This window comes from Natator depressus, chromosome 2, assembly GCF_965152275.1.
Source record: "Natator depressus isolate rNatDep1 chromosome 2, rNatDep2.hap1, whole genome shotgun sequence".
Classification (NCBI taxonomy): domain Eukaryota; kingdom Metazoa; phylum Chordata; order Testudines; family Cheloniidae; genus Natator; species Natator depressus.
Window position 1 is genome coordinate 118558293 of NC_134235.1, and position 23608 is coordinate 118581900.

General features: G+C 42.8%; 1 pseudogene; it reads right to left on the reverse strand.

The window, feature by feature from the left end:
• Positions 1 to 1670: 1670 nt before the first annotated feature.
• Positions 1671 to 13831, reverse strand: LOC141981530 (serpin B10-like; annotated as a pseudogene).
• Positions 13832 to 23608: the final 9777 nt, after the last annotated feature.

Sequence of the window (23608 nt, forward strand, 5' to 3'; positions counted from 1 at the left end):
GGGCTGGGGGAGTAGGGTGTGTGTGGGGGGTGAGGGCTCCAGCTGGGGGTGCAGACTCTGGGGATGAGGGGTTTGGGGTTCAGGAGGGTACTCTGGGCTGGGATCAAGAGGTTCAGACCACAGGAGGGGGATCAGGGTTGGGGCAGAGGTACGGGGAGGAGGGTGAGGGCTCCGGCTGGGGGTGCAGGAGGGTGCTCCAGGCTGGGATTGAGGGGTTCGGAGGGTGGGAGGGGGATCAGGGCTGCGGCAGGGGGTTGGGGCGTGGGGAGAGGCTGAGGGGTTCAGGCTCCGGGCGGCGCTTACCTCAAGCGGCTCCCTCCCAGAAGCAACGGCCATGTCCCCACTCCAGCTCCTATGCAGAGCTGCAGCCAAGCAGCTCTGTGCGCTGCCCCGTCTGCAGGTGCCGCCCCTGCAGCTCCCACTGGCCACAGTTCCCTGCCAATGGGAGATGTGGGGGCAGCGCTTGGGGTGGGGGCAGGGGGCAGAGCAGAGCCCCCTGGCTGCCCCTACACATAGGAGCTGGAGTAGGGCCCTGCCGCTGTCTCCAGGAGTGGCCCCTGACCCTGCTCCCTGGCTGGAGTGGTGGAGCGGGGCCATGCTGCTGCTTCTGGGAGCCGCATGGAGCGGCCCCCGACCCTGCTCCCTGGCTGGAGTGGGGAAAGCCCCAGACCCCACTCCCCAGCAGGAGCTCAAGGGCTGGATTAAAATGGCTGGCGGGCCGGATCTGGCCTGCGGGCCATAGTTGGCCCAACACTGCCCTAGTACAATGCTGGCTGAAAGTAAAATTATTACAAAGCAGATGGTTGTAAGAAAAATGCATTTTATTTCTTATAGTTCACACAATTGTTTCTTGTATAGCACTTGCCCATTGGCCTGTTATCTGCAGAGGAAACAAAACACTTGCAAGCAGTCTGCAAACAGGAAAAAATGCCATTAGAAATGTAAAGATTACAAAACATTTATATTCAAATAGTTTTATTGCATTGCTAGCCATGCCTTTGTTAACTCAGTATAATTCATGAGACTGTGGGCCACATCCTCATCTGGTATAATTGGCCTAGCTCCATTGATTTCAGTGGGGGTGGTCCAATCTGCACCTACTGAAGATCTGGCCCTGCTTGTGTACTCTTTGTGTGCCTGCACAGGTAAGTGTTTTATTCCTGAGATGTATTTCTCTAGATCAAACTTGTTCTTCTGCTTTATAACATAAGAACATAAGAATGGCCCTACTGGGTCAGACCAAAGGTCCATCTAGTCCAGTATCCTGTCTTCTGACAGTGACCAGTGCCAGGTGCCCCAGAGGGAATGAACAGAACAGGTAACCATCAAGTGATCCATCCCCTGTCACTCATTCCCAGCTTCTGGCAAACTGTATAGTTGTACAGTATTAAGAAAGAGTGCAATTTACAGTCATTTAGAAAGCAACCAGTGCATTTTTATTGTGCTTTTGAGAGTCGTAGCCCAATATTATCAAGTCCTCTCACCACATGAACAGAAGAGCAAAATTCTTAGTAATTTGAATTATTTGTTGTTCCCCAAGCTACAAAGATTAACGAATAATACAGGAAAGTGAAGTAAAATTACCCAAGCTATTTAGACATTTGAGGCGTTGTCTTTATGGTACATTCCTGCTGCTGCAAGATCCTGTTTAGCAACAGAAATCTGAGTTTTTACGGGGAGCAGAATCTGCCAAAGAAGAGGATGGTGTTAGTTTTATTGTGCCTGATGAAGAAGAGGAAAGGGTGATCTGCTGCAAACTGAATGGCAGAAATGAGACTTCGTGCTGGCATAGAAGCCGCACTGGCAGCTGCAGCCTCAGTGCCTTCTTCATTGATCTCCACAAAGCACTTGTGAAAAACATTTGACAAAACCAGATCATTTTTCTCAGTCATCCCTCTGAAATCAGCTCGGTTCTGACTGAAGGCATCTCGCATACCCATGCTGCTCAAAGTAGATTTGAGGTCATAACTCTCTTCCATTTTGATCCTGGGCAGATACACGTCCACTTCAGTTTTCTCCATCATTTCTGAGCTGGTCTATCTGGAAAATGTCTCATACGTCAAGTCTCTTTCTAGCTACAGTTAGTTAAAAAAGAGAAAATCAAAAATTACACAATGAAAATTAAACTTCCTTAACTTTGATGTCCTTCACAATTCTGAATGGAGAAACTATAGAGATGGTTTATAAATATAGTGAAGATCACTGAAAAGCTTCTGGCTAGTTTACAGGTGTCTTCTCAACTGTAAAGCAGCGTGTTTTCTTACAGCAGGTTCGTGCAGTAACTGGAAGTTCGAACAGACTTTAAAGCCAGAAGGGATGATCATGATCATCTAGTCTGATGTCCCGCACATCACAACCCACAGAATCATACCCACCCGCTCCTGCAATAGACCCATAACCTCTGGCTGAGTTACTGAAGTCTTCAAACCTTGATTTAAAGATTTCAAGTTACAGAGAATCCACCATTTACTGTAGTTCAAACTAGCAAGTGACCCATGCCCCACGCTGCAGAGGAAGGTGAAACCCCCCTGGGTCTCTGCCAAACTGACCTGGAGGAAAATTCCTTCCTGACCCCACAAAGTGCATACTTTCAGTGTTGAATATTTGTAGTGTAATAGCAGCAGAGTCCTGTTTTACATGATAGTAACCCAGTTAATTTACTGTTGCATCTGTTGAGCCTCTGGCATTCTAGCTTATCCGCATGCAATCTACCAAAAAAGTATGATTGTTAATTAATTACACATATACCTAGTCACTATTTGTTAGCTGAGTTGTTCTAATATATATTTTTCCTTATTTAAAATATTGATTGTATGAAGATATATTTGGAAACCCGCCCACCTAGTATTTTTTCAAGAGGGGAGCTAGAAAGGAAAAAAAAGGGCGTTTCCATCATCCCTTCTTGGAACTGATCCAGCGGAGCTTTGCCCCTTGCAAAACTCCAATTAAAGTTAATGAGAGTCTTGCCAGAGGAAGGGCACTGCCGGCTCTGGTGTCCTTACAGATTAGTGCTGGGAAACCTTCAAAAGATGTAGATATTTGTTTAGTATGAAGTGTTCCCATCGATCCTGGCTTTTTGTCAAGGATTCCTGTAGTCTCTGGTTTTGCTTGGGCTGGAAGAACTGCCTTTCTTGCGGGATTTTGGGGCTTCTGCTTCTCGGACTGGATGACAGTAAGAAGTGCAAAAAAGTGTTGGGTCTATGAAAATCTTGTCATAGGTCAATAAAGGCTCAGGTTCTCTGAGTGTTAGACAAGGTTTGGGTCTGTCCTCCTTTTTTCCTGAGGCAGATCTTTTCACCTGTTCCTAATACAAGAATGTAGCATCACCTACTCTCAGACAGCAGCCATATAGACATCTAGGATATAAAAACAATTGAATTCCACGTATTAATATGATTAATTTCTTTACCATTTCAAGGCCAGTGGTGTCATCGTTGATGCTATCTGGTAGCAATATGAGCATGCTGAGGTCATCATTGACATATGGGAGCTCAACAATGTGGGTGTGCACTCTTTGTATGTAGGTCCAATTAAATTTCCCTCTCTGGATCATCATCTGCACTGGCTTAGTTGTATTCTGCAACAAGGCAAAGGAGAACAAATGTCACTTTTAAAGGATCAGGTGAAAACAATATAGTAAAGTATTAACGTTAATTTTTCCTGTGTTACTTATAATGAGTTAGGTTACAGAAGTATCACATAAAAAGTGATACTTCACAGAACCAATGTATTTGTCACTATTTATGCTGATATTTCAACCTCTCAGTTTTGATACTGAGATTATGTCTGCACAGCAGTTTAAACCCAGGTTTGAGCCGGGGCTCAAGGCAACCCCCACTTGTGTCCACACTGTAAATGTGCTAATCCAAGGCTCAGACCTAGGGTCTCACGATCCTGCGGGGTGGAGGGCCCCAGCCAGTGTTTAACTGGGACCAAGCCCAGTTGGTTTCCTGTGTGCACACGGCCCTCACTTGACTCGGAACCCAGAAGTCCTCCAGATGTATCCCAGAGTTCCTAGGGCAGAGAATCAGGCAGCGAAAGCAGTGGCTGGAAGTGCCATTACTGCCTGGCTGAGCCTGTTCCCACTTCCTTGCTGCTGCGTGGAGCTTGCCCGGAGCAGGGAGCAAAGCTGACAAGCAGGAGCTGGCTCCCAGTCTCTGGGATGTTGGGGGTCATCCCTCCTTGGCTGTGCTGAGCCAAGAGCTCTGTTGCTCCTCCTCCCTGCAGGGCAGCGCTTGATCCCAATCTGCTCTCTGTCCCTTGCTCCGAAGTCCCCCCGCCCTCCCTGGAGCTGCGTCTGCAGGGGTGCAGCAAGCACTGTGAGGGTGGTGAGTGGGAGCTAGCCCCAAAACTTTCTCACAGCCCCCTGGGGATCCCTGATCCCTGCCTCCCGGGGTGCAGCGGGTGCAGGGATAAGGAATCCCCACAGGGTGCTGGAGCACACTGCACCCCGGCCATGGGGGTGCACTTCGCCACTCCACAGCTGGCAGCAGCCAGGCTTGGAGGGGTGAGGGGGGTTCTCTTCAGGTACCTTCATTTTATGTCAAACTTCAAAACAAACAGACAAGAATAAATAAAAACACAACCAAAGAAAAACACCTTCACTGAGCTTCTCATTTTAAAAATTAAGAATTGAAAAGTTTCATTTCAATAGTTTGACAGCCCTGGAGACCTATGTCCTTATTCTCCTCAGTACAGGTGCACTTGGACATTTTCCTGCCAATGTAACTTGGCCTAGAGCTGGAGAGCACAATTCTGAGATTAGAAGATAGTTCAGTAAAAGCCTTCTCAAACTGCAGTCATTCTACTGAGACAGCCACCAAAGGAGCTCATTATGCAGTTTATGTATCCTGTGCGCCTGTGGGCACCTGAGTCCCATCAGTAGCACCCTCACAGTTAGGAAACAGGGTGGGCAATAGGCTACAGTGTCAACATTGGAGGGTGGGGGGCACTAGGCACCTTGGAATATGTTTACTTTGACTCTGGTCTCTGCACTGCAGTGTGGATGCCAGAGCCCTAGGTTCAAGCACTGGTCAGAAACTTCTTAACCTAGGGTTAAAATGCAATGTAGACACTCAAGCCCAGGGTTCCCTGACACAGGTGAGCTGACTTAAGTCCCACTAACTCTAGGCGGACATTGCTGTGTAGACACAGCCTGAGAACAGACCTGAACCCTAAGTTTCACTTCTGTGTATTGTCAGTTCCTCTGTTGGTTGCATGGAGTGCGCTGTTTGAATTGCAGATACTGCAGGGGAATGCTTATGATTTAATTAAAACAACTCTGACACCCTGAGGATTTAGAGACTGGCAGGCTTGTGAAAATGGAGGGATTGAGGTCTCTCCCTAGCTTTTCTCTCTGTTCCAGCCCAATAGCATTTATGACATTTCATGGCCTAGTCACATACCTTGTTCATTCTGAAAGGTTGTTCCTTTGTAAATCCATCCTTAAATTTCTTTGCCCAGTTTCCTCTGAAGTAGAGGGCATTGACTAGGACCAGCTTGGTGAGTGAATCAACAGAGTTGACAGGCAATAGCGCTTGGATTTTACCTTTAGGAAATAGTGACACAGTCATATATTTGTGCAGCTTTTCTGCTTGGAGCAAATGTAGGAATTGAGCTTTGGAATATGTGCTATTGAGACCACACTTGTAGAGCAGCTTTCTGTCTTAAGAGACTATTGTGAAATATCCTCAAACACTGGGCTGGGCTCTGTGGTCCCCTTCAGTGACTTTGCTCTACTCAGGCTTCCTCTTGCTAGTAATAACCCTGATTGATAATCTTAATCTACATTCCTCTCATGGACAGAGAAAGAAGACTGAAATAAAAAGGAAGAGGTGGGGATGTGTCAAAGTAAAAAAAAACCAGTGTCACCTCCAAGAGAGGAAACTAATTTTGTGTGAGACTCATAGATAAAAGTACAATATAAAGATATAAGAGGCTCAGAGTTTATCGCACTGGCTGCAGAACCTTAACCTGGTGCTGAAACATCTTCACCCCTTTCTATTTTTGGAGGAGAAAAGGCCTACAAACCCCTCTGAGGAATTTCAGCATAATGTACTCTGTCATACTGTTTCAGGACACTGTTTATAACAGGAAATGAACCTCTCTGCATGGAATCCCATCAAAATGAAACACATTTTGCTACGTCAGTATACGTATTTGAATCAGGCCCAACACTGTGGTATCTTATTGCCTTCAAACACATGAAGGTTAAATTGTTATCATAATATTTGTGCAACTGGAAAGCAGTAGTCATCACTGTTTTCCCCTGTGGTGCGAGTAGTGTTATAACTGAAAGGGAATGTCATTTTGGATTTGGTGTTATTGAACTTTCAAATGTAGTTATCTGCCTGCCTCCAACTGGGGCAGTGAGGCAGCAGCCATTTTGTGTTTCAGTTCAAATGCAGACTGTAACAGAATGAATCAACATTTTCTCTCTCCCCTCAAACAATCTAGGGTGGGAAAATACATGATGTCTCTTTGTAAATGGTGAAAGAACAGTCCTGAGCTCACCTTCGGTCTGGCGTTCAACACTGGAATTGATCTCTCTTCTGACTTCTGCTGCTGCTCCCATGAAATCAACAGCTCGTGGCTCTGTGTGGTAATATTTTTTAATCGATTGTAAATATTCCTTCAAGGCAAGAGAGAGACAAGTCTTACATATTATTTGGCAATATATCTATGCCAACTACTGCCAAATAGAAAAGAGAGTTCATGTTATGACACAGTTTACTAGGAGCATAAAGCTCTGTCTTCACAGAAGCAAAATATTTTTAGTTATATATGTTATCAATCGTTTACGAATGTTCATGTTTAGATACAGTCCAGTCCAGAAAAGCAAATTTAAAAAACCCCTGTAATCTTGATATGAGTATCTACAAAGAGTCAGTGGGAAATAAATCTTAAAGGATAATAAACCATTCTGCAGATGTAATTGAAATATTTGCATTTAGGTCTTGTATGGTTTGTTGTCATAGACCAATCATAAAGATGAATTTTCTCCCCATTACACAGATAGATGAACTGCTTCACTTACTTTATTGAAAGGTGATGATTTCTCTCCATATAACTGGTTGACACTTTTAAGCAGGTAATTTTTAGTGGGTTGGTTAATTTCAGAGCTAAGTGCCTGAAACCCTACATGGATGTTGCTTGAGTTCTCCAGATTGGCCTTGAAAGGAGGAAGAAATATTTTGGTTATTTATCTGCGATTTCTAGGGCAAGTGATTCAGAACTTCGAATATCATATATTGCACATAGCTCCACTGGTGACAGTTGCATGTAATATCCTGTACAGTTACTGAAGTAATTTTTTGTGAACTGTGTGTTGATATGAATGAGGGGCACTAAACCCATCAGTAAAATCTCCAGACAGTGGACACACCATAGACACTGTGTGAGCAAGAGGGAGCTCTGTAATACACTGAAATATAAAGTTATCTAGAGAGATTATTAAAAAACAAAGCATACGCACAGAGACAGTAACAGTACAGTTTCTGCACAGTGCATGGAGACTTAGCTATATGATGCCCATTAGCATTTATGAAAGTCACATAACCAAAAATTCCCATATATCACATTGAAAGTTTGCCCCAAAATGTGTAGAACTAGTGATTCCAATATTGGCGGATATTGTTAGTTTGAAAACTGTTTGCATTGCTGCACATGAAGCAAGTAAAATTATGATGTCAACTTATTTAAGGAAGTTAAGCAGGGAGTCAGTAATTTGGGGCACAGTTTTGCAAGGTACTTATTACCTATCGGAGTTAAGAATAAATGAAGATAAGAATAGTCACACTGGATCAGAGCAATAATCCATCTAGCCCAGTATCCTGTCTTCTGACAGTGTCCAGTGCCAGATGCTTCAGAAGGAATGAACAGAATTTATTGAGTGATCCATCCCCTTTCATTCAGTACCAGCTTCTGGTAGTCAGAGGTTTAGGGAAACCCAGAGCATGGGGTCACGTCCCTTACCATCTTGGCTAACTGCCATTGATGGACCTATCCTCTATCCTCCATGAACTTATCTAATTCTTTTTTGAACCCAGTTATATTTTTGGCCTTCACAACATCCCCTGGCAACAAGTTCCGCAGGTTGACTGTGTGCTGTATAAAGAAGTTTGCTTCCTTATGTTTGCTTTAAACCTGCTGCATATTAATATCATTGGGTCACTCCTGGTTCTTGGGATCTGTGAAGGGGTAAACAACATTTCCTTATTCACTTTCTCCATACCATTCATGACTTTAAGGGCCTTTATCATATCCCCCCTCAGCCATCTCTTTTCCAAGATGAACTGTCTCTGTCTTTTTAATCTCCCCTTTTATAGAAGCTGTTCCATACCCTTAAGCATTTGTGTTGCTCTTCTCTGTGGCATTTCTGGCATTATGTAATTTCCTTTCTTATTATCTATCCTATTCCTAATGGTTTCTAACATTGTTTTTTCACTGTCTCTACACACTGAGCAGATATTTTCAGAGAACTAGCCACAGTGTCACCAAGATCCCTTTCTTGAGTGATAACAGCTACTTTAGACACCATAATTTTGTATGTATACTTGGGATTAGGTTTCTGATGTGCATTACTTTGCATTTCTCAACATTGAATTTCATCTGCCATTTTCTTGCCCAGTCACCCAGTTTTGTGAGATCCTTTTGTAATTCTTTGCAGTCAGCTTTGAACTTAATTATCTTGAGTAATTTTGTATCATCTGCAAACTCACTGTTCCCCGCCCCCCCAAGATCATTTATAAATTGAACAGCACTGGTCACAGTACAGATCCTCAGGTGACCCTGCTATTTACCTCTCTCCACTGTGAAAACTGTTTATTCCTACCCTTCATTTCCTGTCTTTTTAACCAGTTACTGTTTCATGAGAGAACCTTCCTTCTTATCCCATGGCTGCTTACTTTGCTTAAGAGCCTTTGCTGAGCGACCTTGTCAAAGGCTTTCTGAGAGTCCAAGTACACTATATCCATTGGATAACCCTTATCAACATGTTGTTGACCCCTCAAAGAATTCTAATAGATTGGTGAGGCATGATTTCCCTTTACAAAAGCTGTGTTGACTCTTACAACATATTGTGTCTGACCATTCTGTTTTTTACTATAATTTCAACCAATTGGCTTGGTACTGAAGTTAGGTTTACCAGTCTGTAATTGCCAGGATCGCCTCTGGAGTCTTTTTAAAAAATGATGTTGAGGGAAAAGTACAGGAAATACAATCCATTAAACTTACTATAGAAAATAAATTAGAGAAATAAAGATCGTATCAACGTTCAAAAATTGCAATGTGGCTCAGAATTTGGGAGCATAGTACATTCATGTCCTACAAGCACATGACAATGAAGGATGTATGAAACAATTTTAAATTTCTAAACACTCAGAAAGTTCCCTCAGCCCCACCTGCAGCACTTCCATAACCTCAAAACAATGATAAGCCGTTGCAAACGGTATGAGCTATGATTGCTAACAGATAGGGAGCAGTTAGATCTAGACACTGGGCTTTATGCCAGTCTGTATGGTGAGCTCCTACTGGCAGAAAGTAAACCCCTTCTCCACCAGTGAGGGCTTTGGTGGTGGTGTTGTTGGTGGTGTTGGCCAGGAAGAGTTTGGCTGTCAAATGCGCTGATTAATTAACACCCTTGACCATCATCTGCTGTCAGGGCTTCTGTATAGCCAGCCACACTTTAAAGGTGCTGAACTGTAGGGTAGGGAGTTAGTGAAAAGACCATCTCTCCTCCACCATGGGGGAGTCCTACCAGAGATGTAGCAGCCCCTATTGGCACAGGGGATTGTGATTTGCTCTCCCTTACACCAAAAATGATGAATCAAGCACACTATAATGACTATAAAGGACTTGTCAGGGTGCCATAGAAATATTCTCTAACATGATTTTTATGCCCATTTACACCCAGCACAATAATTTGATCTATATCAGAACATTTCAGCACAGCAGTATATTTCTTTAGCATTGTCATGGGGAAAATCTCTCCCTCTCAAAATCTCACACGCATGTCTCTTGTATGAGCCAATAATATCTTAATTTCACCCAGCACTGCATTTACATGTGTGAGAGCAGCCCTGGTGCTGTTGTAAGCAGGGATCATGTCTTTAAGAGTGCAGAGCACACTTCAATATTCAATTACTAGAAATATAACAAAATCAAGAAAGAGAAAACCCACAAATTAAAAAAAGAGAATGGTTGCAACTCTGCAGAGTCCCTCAAATGAGGAAATACAAGTCACACCTTTTGCAATTTACATAAAAGGGAAGGGTTTCTCTCTTGTTGTATCAGGGACAATATTACAGGAGGAAACCTCTCAGAATACTGTACTCATTCATTGTGTACATTTAACAGGAGAAAGGCAAACCAAAGTGAATTCAAACATGGAAGGAAAGGCAGTCTAAAAAAGAAGGGAACATGCCTATAACCTGGACACCTTCAACATGTGTTTTGGTGAATTACCTTTTTAACACTGATACACGGATTTGATAGAAGCTCCTCCATTTTGGAATAGGCTCGTCGTGGTTTTATGGTTGTGATGTCAACTCCAGTTCCTCCAACTTTGTTAAAGTGAAGAACCTACAATGAGAATTGCAAACAGAATAGATGCGGTGATAGATAGATCACTGTATATGTAAGATCTTATGGTTAAAGCAGAAGACTTGTGGTCAGCAGACCTGTTCTTGCCTCTGCCCCTGACTTGTTGTGTGATCGTAGGCTAGTCACTTAGGGTATGGCTAGACAGTAGTTAAACACCTGTGGCTGGTGGGGTCAGCTGACTTAGGCTTGCAGAGCTTGGGTTGCAGGACTGTAAAACTGTGGTGTAGGCATTGGGGCTTGGGCTGGAGCCTGAGCTCTGGGAGAATCCCTGTGAGGGGGAAGGATCCCAGAGCGTGGGCTCCAGTCTGAGCTTGAACGGATCTTTTATTCCAGTTTCTGCCTGACTTAATAGTGTGTGGAATACTACCTCTGGCCCTCCGATGAGCATGCTATAAACGCACCACAGCTACCAACTTTCTAGAAACCAGAAATATAGCAGCAGCATCCAAAATGTGTAACAGCAAGCTAACATATGTGTGGGTCAGTGAAGTGCTATGCAGCATTGGGTTGGGGGGGTTAAGCCTTAGAGCCAGGAGCAGATGGTTTAAGGGGAATGAGGTAGGTTTGGTGAAAGGGGTCATTGGCCTCAGGGGCAGAGGAGGGGGGAGTGTCTATGTCTGAGCTACGTGGAGTCTGGGGGGAGGTCCTTGCCCCTTGTAGGAGGGAGGGTTGAGAAGACAGGCCTCTCAGAGGTGGAGGGAGGGGGCAGAACTTTAAGCACAGTGACAGGGCAGTGCACCTCAAAGACTGCAGCTTGGTGTACCTGTCTCTCTCTAGGATCCCAGCCACAGTCCTCTTGTAATAATTGGGCCTCCCAAATTATCCTAATTGTGAGCTCAACTGTGAAAAGTGAGTGAGAGCTTGTAAAGTGTCACAATAACCTATAACAATAGAATTTGATAGGAAAAGTTGCAAAAGGGAGACAGACTGAATTAGTCCCAACAAAAAGACCCACTCCTGCAAGTCAAGGACTGTGTTAAGATCATGCCTCGAAAACAAGAAAAGTGGGGACTGGAAATCAGTGGACCAAAAGTGGCGTGTCAGATATTAGGCTAACTGTCAAACAAAATAATGAGGGATGGGGCATAGACGACTAACGCCTGATGAGGGGGGCACACAATGTAATGGGGGGGGGCACATGACCACTCCACGCATCGCCTCTGGGAAGAACTTCAAGCCCCACCTCCCTGGGCCAGGGCAGCCAATCCTGCCAGCTCCTGGGAGCCTCGGGACACAGGAACAGGGAGCATGAGTTGGAGTCCTGCCCTTCCCCTCTCCCCATCATGTTTCCGGCTCACTTGGCCCCTGTCCCCGTTAGCCAGGCCCAGGCAGGGAGCGGAGTGGGGCGGGGGGGGGGGCTGCTGCTGCCACCGCCTCCCCAGCTAGGTTTTCAGGCAGACAGTGATCCTGAGTGGAGTCAGCTGGCATGAGAAGTGGCTCCATCCCATCCCCTCAGCTCCCTGCCTGGCCTGGGCTTTGTGCGGGAGGAGCCGAGCGAGCTGGCAGTGCCCAGGGAGAGGCACAGAAAGAGAAGGACAGAGCCACCCTCCCTTGGCGGCAGGCCAAACAAAGCAAGCCCTCATGGGCAGCTTGGCACTCGCCGAACCAGGGCAGGTGCCCCCTGCGTGCCCTCTGCGTGCCCCCGCCCCCTGCTACGCTTCGCCTATGGGATGGGGTAGTCCACCCTTCACTCCCTCTTGGGGTTCTTAAAGAAAAGAGCCTTTGGGACTGGGAGGGGAAGGCAGATGGATGTGATCGCTGACTGACTGAAAGGAAAGAGAAGGGGAGGGAGTGAATGTCACCATCACAGCTGCCACCCCTCTGTCTCCTGAGACCCCAGGATCTAACATGGCACCATTGCACCTTTTTCTTCCTATTCCTGAGAGATGTCCTGACCAAACTGGGCCAAGAAAGAGGGACCCAAGTGACCTCACCACCTCCACTGTCTCCAGCTGAATCCCAAACACCACCTAAGATTTAAGACGGTCTCTTTCTCACCCCCCGCCCCATTCACACTCTTTGTGTGTCCTTTTCCTTCCCCACCTTATTTCTTCTCTGACCAGCCAGGACTGCATGTTTTGCAACACTGCTGTAAGCCTGAGGACAGAAAGGCAGCTAAAAGCCAAGCCCAAAACAGCCTGATACTTGTACAATTTTTCCTGGTCTCCAAGTAGCTGACAAGATCATGTGCTGTGCCTGTGTTTCTCCAGCAGTAAGGTTTCAAGTGAGAGTCAAAGCCAGAGACAGTAGCTGCATTTTCTATCTTTGCTGTTCTTTTCTTTCCCCTTTTGTGTGTTTGTGTCTTGTTTTGCCTTCTAGGAAAGAAGATTACGTTTTAACAACAACAGCACCAATGACAGTTCCAGCTCATTTCAGCACACTTCTTCCCTTTTCCCCAGACGGACAGTTAGGGCATGTCTCCACTGCTAGGATCGCGCTCCCGTCAACTCAGGCACTCCACCAGAATGAGAAGATTAATGTAAATTGACCAGAGAGTGTGGCCAGTTGACCCAGTGCGGCGTAGACACTGCCGTGAGTCGACCTAAGGTACGTCAACTCCAGCTACGTTATTCACATAGCTGGAGTTGCGTAACTTAGGTTGACTTACCCCCTGTAGTGTAGACAAGGCCTTAATGTCATCTTTAACACCATCTAAAAGGCTGTCAGACTAGGGGAGGTTTTCTCTTCAGCTAAGGGAAAGAGAACAAGGGATGTTATTAAAAATAAAAGCCTTTTTAAATATATTAACTATTGTTCCTTCTTTTCTGTATCTTTAATAAAAGGTTTAAAGGAGTTTTAGTGGTGTGTTTGCCATGGTACCAAGCTGGCTGTGGTCTTTCTATACCAATCTCCAAACCTTGTTTTAAATTGTTTGATGTTGGACAGCAACAGAATCGTGTTAACAAATTTGACTTTTGGCCCCTATATTCCATCTAAATTAATACAGCAGTCCCTCACCCACATCAATAAGCACCAGCTGTGGTACAAAGCATGTTACTCAATAGTAGCAGCATTCCTCAAAAACGGACATTCTCTGTAGTCCCAACTCACCTCTGCCATCTGATCTGCAGTGTTACCTTTGGCTCCGAGGTACACAGTGGCCAGGGTAGTTGAAATACTCCAAGGGGAAAACAAGATATTTGTGTTGGTTTGTGTCTTACACTCATGTTTGAAAAGATCGAGGGCAAAACCAGTGTTTGCCACATTCAGAGCTGCCATTATTTGAAACCTGGAAAGTGAGAGAAAAGAAAATACATCTTCAGCTGGCAGCTCATTGCATAATACTGGTGATTTCTGCCCAACCCTATTTCCTACTGAAGAAACTAAAGTGGATTGAAAGTTTCTCAGGTGCAGCTACCCTGAGAGCTAAGCTTTTCAGTGCAGGCAGCTAAATAGTCATTTGGACCTTAGTATGTGCCACATGTCTGTGTTAAAACACATTTCCCTCACTTTAGTTATTTCACAGAGACCCTTTTACAGTATGTTTGAAGCTTTTTCTTTTCAAAAGGCCTCTGATAGAATATATTGATTCTACTTATAGGTGTGACCCGAAGATACCTTGTGGCAATGAGTTCTGCAGGCTTATTACTTATTGCGTAAAGTATTTTGTTTTGAACTGAAGGAAGCTCTAGGAGTTGAAGGAACACATTTCAGCCGCTCAGGAGTCTACGGGCTGCTCACTTCAACCATCTGCTATCTGTTATTCATGCTGTATGATTGGCCATCTAAATTGCATGTAATTTTCTACTTCTTGATTACACAGTGTATAGTGAATACCCTTGCTCACCTGTGAAATAGGTAGATGCACACAGAACAGCTCCTTTTTTATAACAGAAGAAAGAAGGAGAACTAAATGAAACTGAATGGTAATAAATGTAAAGCAATAAAGGAAAAAGCTTTAAACAATGCAGAAATTTACCCATGGTATTCATTACCACAGGTACCATTGAGTCATCAAGAACTTAGTAGGATTCAAGAGAAAATTAGATGGTTAATGGCTAATGAGAACATTAAATAGTTATTTTAGCTATGATACAAATATTATAAGGGTTAACCCCTCATGGTTCATTGCATATGCCTGCAACTAACTGTGTTAGGCAGAAGCTTCCTCAATTGCAAGTTATTCCATAGTTGGTCACCGTGGGACTTCTTGCACCTTCCTCTGGTATTAGCCACGACTAGAGAGAGGATACTAAACTAAATGAACCATTGATACAATTGTTTATGGCAATTCCAATGTTCCTGTTTGTGCAAACAAAAGCCCTTTGACTTGCAAGTTTGTAAAGAGTGAATAAATCAGAAAAAAAAAAAACATGGTCAAATTGATCATCCATTCAGAAAACATACAAATGTTTTTCAACACTGCTATATTCAGTGAGCTAGACTGCGAACTACTATATGTCAAATACCATGTATTCCTTTCTTGTCTTTCAAAAAGCTCCTGAAATCCTATCCCTTCTGTGAAACATTCCAGCTGTAACAATCTGTAGTCACTCTGACTTTATTCAGTATTTTATTTTTCTGCATGGTACTCATGCATGTCATTAGATTTCCAGCTCTTCAGGGCAAGGATTCCTTTTGGGGTGTGTGTGGGGAGGAGGTAGATTACAAATATATGCACTATTATTATTTAAATTACCCTTTGCAGCCCCAGATATGGAGCAGGACCGCATTGAGCTAGGTAAAGCACAAATACTGAACAAGACAGTCCAGACCCCAGACAGTTTCCAATCTAAGTACTATTTTGATGTAAATAATAACACTAGAATACAGTAACTTTAATATATACACAGGTCCGTACTCTATCCTGATTAACACATCACTCAGTGGAGTTGCATAAAATGTAAGTAGGCTTGGAAGGATTAGATTTTTATCAGTAAACATTGATTTCACCGTACACACAAACTGATGAAAAAAATATTTCCATCAATCATAATCAAAATTACACATACTCAAAGAAAGAAAAATGCTCCTTGGGAACATATTAGTGATTTATACTTTTGAATTAGGCTTGTTACAAATGAACTACAAAATGAATAGTAAAAATAAGTATGGTTTGTTGATTTAAGAATATTTAATTTGTATATTTTGATATTAACAGTTTGTGTATTTAACAGTTTAGAAAGCTTTAACATTTGAGTCTCAACATCTACTGTCATGAAACAATCGTCTGACACACACCAATTTTACTCAACGGTGACAATTTAAATCCATACAATTCTGAAAAATAGACATTTATCCAGCAAAAATTTTTAAAAAATCCAAATTCTGCCAAGTCTAAATGTAAGTCACAACAGAATTTGACCTTGTTGTTTATTTTTCTGTAAGAGATTAAAGTTAATTCTCTCTTCTCTCTGCTGTCTCGTTAAAATATGTTCCTTATTACTTTGCTTCCATGCAAAGCCCCTCCATGTACACTTTCTATGCATTTACTAACACCACAGCATATCCATGAGAATGAAAATGTGGAACCTATAGAAGTAATTACAATACCTTGTTTTGCTCGAGGATGAAGTCTTGCACTCAGCTTCTTTCTTGGGTTTGCTACAATTCACACACATGGTAGGTTGAATATATAGTATTTCTTTCACCCCTCCCACAGAAAGATTTCCAATGACTCAGAATGTTGCAGTTTAGTTTTGCCAAAAGGGAATATCTCTATGGAAGCACTGAACCATCCCATGAGAGCTGGATGTAAAGAGATGGTGGGAATGATCTCATGTATGGGACTGGCTGCCACATTGTTACTACAGGCATTTCATGGGAACAGGCTAGTAATGACTTGAACCAGCACTACTTGAAACAACTGTTGCTTTGTAATGTGTCGATTTTCACATAATGCAATATTTGATTGCTTTCTCCCATGAGGTCATCAGTTAATTACCTGCAAGGGAGGGAGATGGAGAAAGGCCTTGTGACCCTTTTATTGCTCCATAATGTATGAAAAATACATGGGAGGGTGTATGTCACGGGGTTCAGGGGAATATATATATTATAAATATTTGCTTTTTCATATTAGGTACTCAGGTCTTGTCTACCTATCGCAAGTGTAGAACTAGAGAAATTATAACATTACAAGAGAGACAAGGGTCAGAGGGTTGCTGAACAGACAGGGATTTTTCATCTGACTCCCCCCTGTGATTTAAATAGAACAGTTCTCTCTGAGACACGGGACCTTGCTGGCTACTCCTAAGAGCTGTGCTAAGTTGCTTCATCACTTTGGAAGTCCATGCAACTTTAACAACCAACAAGATGGTGACATCCTTCCCCAGGCTCATTCCACAGAAAGCGTGAGGCCATGTCACACTGCGCCACTGCAGAGCGTCTTATGAAGACGCTCTATGCTGCCGGGAGAGAGCGCTCCCGTCGCCATAAAAAAAACCCCACCTCTATGAGCAGCAGCAGTTCTCCCACTTCATAGCACTGTGCCCGTAAGTGCTTATATCGACGTAACTTGAGTAGCTCCGGGGGTGGAATATTCACACCCCTGAGCGACATAATTTTGCCGACATAGGATATGGGGTCTAGGATATAGACATAGGATATAGTCTACACTACAGCCTATGTTAAAGCAAAGGCCACTCTTTACCAATAACTGTTATTAGCCAAAGTGGATGAATAGTATCTAACTTAAAATTCTGTAGACGCAGCAATATTCACTTACCAGGCACTGAATCAATGTAGGTAATTCTGCTGTATATAGGATTTCAAGCTTTGGTCTCCAGGTTGTTTCTATTTTGACTTCCTCACAATGAGCATAGCATAGGAGGGGGCTCTGTTAGCCTCAGGTGCTGGGGTACTGGTTTGCACTTTGGAAAGTTATAATTATAACCTGTTTTTGTCTGTCATTTAAGAGACTTAATTTGGCTTGAATCATCTTGGAAAGCCTTCCCCATTCATTAGGTGAATGACAGATGCACTGGGCCCGTTTCATCCTGTAGCGTAATCAGTGTGTTAGAGCGAGGATGTTAGATCTTGGGAAATGGTTGTGGTGCACTGTACACGCACGTGCAGTATAAGGTTAAATTAAAGACTTCTGTGGTTATTCAATATATGGTAATTTCTAAGTAGCCCAATATTTTTAAAGCTGTCTTCTCTTAAATCCTATTCTCTTGTGACATTTAATCTACAAGAAGTGCATATATTTTACACAAAATTATACTTAAAAGGACAATATACATTAAATCAGTGTGATGGGATGAGAGAGAACAATAAAAAACCATCCTCAAGTTCTTCCATTTACTGAGGTTCTCCAAGGAAAACACAAAAGGGAGTAGAAAGTGTGCTGGTGATTTGGTAATTAAGGTACTCTTCCTTCTAAACTAATGCTAAATTAAGGCACCAGCATGTTGTTAGGAGACACTGGGTTGGTGGTGCTATCTTTCTGAAGGGATGTAAATGTGAGGCATTGTCCGCTGTGGTCATTCAAGCTTCCTTTGTACTCTGTGCAGGACTAATGTTGACCATTTCAGTGACCTGGCAAATTTCCATTTGTGTAATGGCATTCTGCCTACGTCTCTTCCTCCTGCAATTAATTCAGTATTTTTCTTCACTTATTTTTCTAAACTGGTTAGTGTTTCTCTCTCTCTAATTAAAGAGATACAAGTTTCTTTCCAAAATTGAGGCAACAATGCATCTTCTATTATAAGTATTCTTCTCTTGCTCCCTTGTGAGTCTTGTTCAACTTTTTCAGATTGCTCAGGGACTGAAACTTTCCATGGCTGGTTTCTGCCAACAAGTGACTTGGTTTCTGAAAGTTTTGCCAAAATCTGTACAGTTGTTTATGACTCTTATTTGTTTACAGACACATTTATTCCAGTGAGAAATCTTGCTCATGCAGAACTCTCAGATTAAAATTATTTGGTTCAAATTTGATGTGTTTTGTGGCTCTCTGTTGGATCTAAAGAATAAACCATGTTAGAAGGAAATGGATGTTGAGTAACTTGAAGTATCAAAAGTTTCTTCATGCCGGTGAAGCATAATATCTTTGTTCAGTCAAAATCTTCAAAACTGGCAATGTTTATATGCAGGGGACTATTCTGTTCAGTTTTTCTGCTTATTCAAAAGCACAATCTAAATTTACTTAAACACTTTTTGGGAGGGTGCAATTCATATATAAATTTACTACTTTGCTAACTATACACACCTTTAGATCTTGTATTCACAAAAATGCAGTCCCAGTGATGATGCAGACATAGGCAAGCAGCCTTGAAATTTTCCAGTTGACTTGTAAGACTAAAAGTATGAGGGGTAACCTGGGTTTCTCTGTAACAAAGCATAGTAACACTGAAACACACTGTGATTAATGATAGGTTTACAGGTAATATTCATGAACAGAAACTTCACTGAGATTCTTTTGATGTCACAGGGTGTGACCTTATGCCAGCTGCCTTGCTGCTGAATCAGAAAATTCTCCGCTTCATGTTACATTATTGTAACTGGCTCTAAGAACTTTTTTCTATCCCCATTTTTTCTGGAGGAGAATACCAAACAGAAACCAGTTACAACAATATAGCTTGGTACCAATGAACTGATGTGCAAGAGCAGGGCACTCTGGGGGCCTCTTGTTAAAACTTTTGCTTTTTTTTTTTTTTTTATTAATGATTCTGAAAACCAAATGATTTTTCCTTTTTGAATGAACCAAATTGCATCAAACAGCTGGTATTTTCCAAATTTCACAGAGAAAGAATACCCCCCACCCCTGGCTTTCCTACATTGTCTTTACCCCCCACTCTGCTCCTTCAAATTGTGCCCCTTCCTTCACTGTGCCATATTTTCACTATATCTTTCTAGGAAAGAGTGTAAACAATTCCAGCACACATTATTTAACGTGTTCTTAACAAGTGGACTCCTTCTCTGTTTATAATTATTAGAACACACTGCTGTTTTATATGGGGAGAAATTAAATAGTGTAGAGGCTGAAATAGCTGCTGAGTACGGGGGGGTGCAGGCCTTCTTGAGAGGTGGCTTCTTGCACTGTGCCACACTGACAATGTTGTGTTCAGTACAGCTGCTCCAGCTGGGGCTGGGCATTCTTCATGCATAGCCTTCAGATATAGAACTTACTCCCCTTTCTCTCTCCTCTTTCCCTCCACCTCCCCCGATTCTTAGTTAAAAATAACCCACATCTGTTTACACTTCTGAACAGACCCATATCTTCCTAGAAATGTACAATGATTAAACACACTTGTTTTCCTTTTCCCACACCTGACAAACATTCAGAGGAGCTTGTGTGGGGTCCCCCCCCCCCACTTTCGGGGTACCTCCTGCGACTGGGGTACCACTGAGCCCATCTGACCCACCAGCCTTTCACACTGTGTTGCTGTGATGAGTTGGCAAGCTCTGCAAGCTTGCTCTTTCACCAGCATACACACAGATAGGGACACACCCAGCTGCAGCTTCATACACAGATGCTGAGATCAGCTCTGCATGGGAAGGCTCAGTAAAGGCACCTCCCAGTTGCTCAGGCACATCCTCCCCTCTGGAGTGTAAACCCAAAATTATACTTGCACTGCACAGGGAACTGTACCGCATAAGCTCATAAAATTCACCCCCTCCCTCAATGTGGAGAGAAACATGCAACAACTTTCTGCCCCTAGTTATAATTACCACACACTGGTTTTAGACAAAACAAAAACGAATTTATTAACTACAAAAGATAGTTTTTAAGTGATTATAAGTAATAGCTAACAGATCAAAGCAGATTACCATAGTAAGTAAACAAACCTGGAAACTGATCTTAACACACTAGATAGGTAGGATATGAATTAGCAAATTCTCACCCTGAGTGATAAGCAGGCTGGCAGATTCTTAAGGCACAACCTGCTGTGGCTTTCCCAGGTTTTCATACACAGCCTAAAAATCCCTCTAGCCTGGGACCATCACCACAGTGCAGTCCTTGCCCCTCAGGTATTTCCAGGTGTGTTGTTGTAGGGAGAGTGAAGTACTGTCATTGTCCCCCTTTTATATCTTCTTCCCACTTGCTGGAAAGCTCTTTTGCTGTGACCTGGGTCAAACAGTTCCCCTTGTGTAGTGCTCCCTCTGAAAGGTTTCTATTGTACACAGTTCCTGGGGTAATTCTTGTGCTTGTGTGAATTTCCTGAATGAGCCATTAACATTGTTTGGCCTTTTTACTGTTGAGCCTGAAAGGCTGCTTGTGAGTGTTTTCAACCTCACAACATGTTTCAGTAACACACACACAGCACCAAACTTCATAACTTCCCATATGACAATTGCACATACCATCCAATGAGATAACTGTCTAGCAGATCAAGACTTTTAGAAGGATACCTTACAAGGTATACTTTGTATAAAACATATCCTAATTACATGACAGTGGTGAATATTGGGATGCCAGGGTGTCACAGAGCTTTACTTCCCTTTTGGACTGTCAAAGAGGAGTGACTTAGGGTGCCAGAATTTGGCCCAGAGGGCCCAATTGCCTATTGAGGGCCCAATTTTGCAAACACTTGTGTATGCGAGTAACTATAGTCATGTGAGTAATGTTATTTGTAAGAGCAGGAAAGAACTAGTCCTGAATTTTAAGTCTTCCTCATGCAGAAATTTGAAAGTAGAAACCCCCTCAGATTAAAAACAACCAAAGATATTTCTTAATCTTTAGAAAAATGACAAGAAAAATCACCTTTTATAGAGACTAAGTATGGAAAGCTGCAGCCCAATATCTGACCAGTTCAGAAAGATGTTTGTAGAAAAAACAGACAACTGGTGAATTTGCGTGCATTTCTAGCCAAGATACTTGGGGTGGGGGGGCAGGTATTCTTGCTTCCTATATTTTGATTCTCCCACAAACCACCTGTTACAGCTCTAATGGCAATAATGCCTCCCTGGACTTTTTGGTCTTTGAACTCCACACTGGAGTCTACTGTGAATGCTGCTAAACTCAAACCACTGCCTGAAAAATGGAAAAGCAGATTCCTAGATAGTTGGCACTGGCATAGGAATGCAGGTCAACTAATTCTTCATTATTTGCTTCATGCTACACATTCCTAGTTTGTTTCAAGGATGTGTTTCCCCTTCTACCCTACACACTTTGCTATTGTGTGTCAAATAAAGACTCTGATACATTAAGCTTAAGTAACATGGACTGAAGGACTCACCATGTTTGTGAAGTGAGCAGATACACCTAGATTGGGCGCAACATCTGATTGGTCCCACGAACACCACCTCCCAGAAAAAGCCGTCTTAGCCTGATTTCAAGTTCTTAGTTTTATGAACTATCGAGCTGATTATCGAATATTTATAAATAGGAGCAAGAGATCCATCCAGAGTAAGATATCAGTTGAAACAGTCAGGATCATCTACGGTCAGTGCACTTCTTCTGCTGATGCCCAAATAACCCATGGATGCAAGGGGAGAGGACGGTATCCAGCGCCAGCTTGTCTGAGGGCTCCAACATGGAAATTAGATTTCAGCAAGAACATTAAGAACTCCCACAAACATCAGACTTCTTCACTCACTGGGTGAGTTAAAAAGTATAAAAGCACCCTACTGAGTCCAAGTTAGACAAACTATTAGAAGAGTTGATGTGACTGAGCAAAGAATTAGCCATGTAGAAGCTCAAGAGATGTGTAAAGAAATGGCTGATGTCAGGAAAGGTGGATGTGTGGATAAAAAGGAGGTTCTGGACAACAGGAGATAGAATCTGAAAATAACTAACATACAGAGGTAAGTGTTGTTGAATTTTGAAGAGCTCGCAGAACCCATGGTGCTGAACCAAAAGAAAACAAGCACCCAGAGCTCCAATCACTAGATTTCTAGTATTTCAGAGAAAATAGCTTGTCCAGCAAGAACCTAGAGAAATGATACACAAGCCTTTGAGTATTCTCAAATCAATCTGGAAACAGTCCATAAAAAGAAGAAAATGGAGAGAACACCAAGTCATTTTTAAGAATGGTCTTGACACTGCTATGTGGTACCACCCTAACTCACTCCAAGTAATACCTTTCTTATAGACTAAGACTTCAGTCCTACAAACACTTGAACACATGCTTAACTTCATGCAGGTGAGTAGTCCCACTGAATTTAACGGGGACTGTTCGTGTGTGTAAAGTTAAAGACATATATAAGTGTTTGCAGGATCAGAGAATTTACAGGGTCAGAATCTGTCCCAAATCTGAAACTTTTCCAAAGGTAAGAATATTTGAGAATATGGGATAGAAAATGCACATTGACAATTTGTCAGTTGTTGTTCAGATAAAGATGGACACAATGTAAATGCTTGTTTAGCTAGTGAAGACTACAAACCACTCTTTACAATAAAATCATCTTTCTAGTCATGCCTGTGTGTTAAGTCAATGAAATCAGGGTGGGGAGGTTGTTTCTACATTTATTTATTTTTGTTCGGAGATGTATTTCTCAAATGAAGCGTTTTTTACTGCTTAATACAAACTACAAAAGTCTGAAATGATGCATTTTATAGCATCATTGGAAGAAAAATTTGGTACATTCCTGTTGAGAGTTTAAGTTGAAATTTGTTACTACCATTATCAGGTCCACACAAGTTACTGTAGGGACAGTAACACCTTTTTATCTTTAAATTTATTAGGATCACTTACACTGTTTGCTATTCCTGATTCTACAATTGACCAAGATACAGGAAAGTGAAGAAAAAGTACCCAAAATGTTTAGACACTCAAGAAAATGTGATACATTCCTGCTTCTGCAAGATCCTATTAGGTAACAGCAAACTACACTTCTTAAGGGGCACAGAGTCTGCTAACGCATGGGTTCTCAAACTTTTTCTCTCTGAGGCCCTGCTCAACATGCTATAAAAATGCCAGGGCCCAGCAGGGTCGGGGAGGGGTGCGGGCTCGGGCCAGGGGCCTTGGGCATAGGCATAGTTTGACTTCTATTGGGGGAACAGGAGCCAGCGGGGCTTGAGCCACCTCTGCATGGCAGGGTCCAGGGAGGGAGTGCCACCTCCACCCCCTGACTCACCTCAGCAGGCCACCCAGCCTGTCTCAGTTAGGGGGTGGGTGTGCAATCA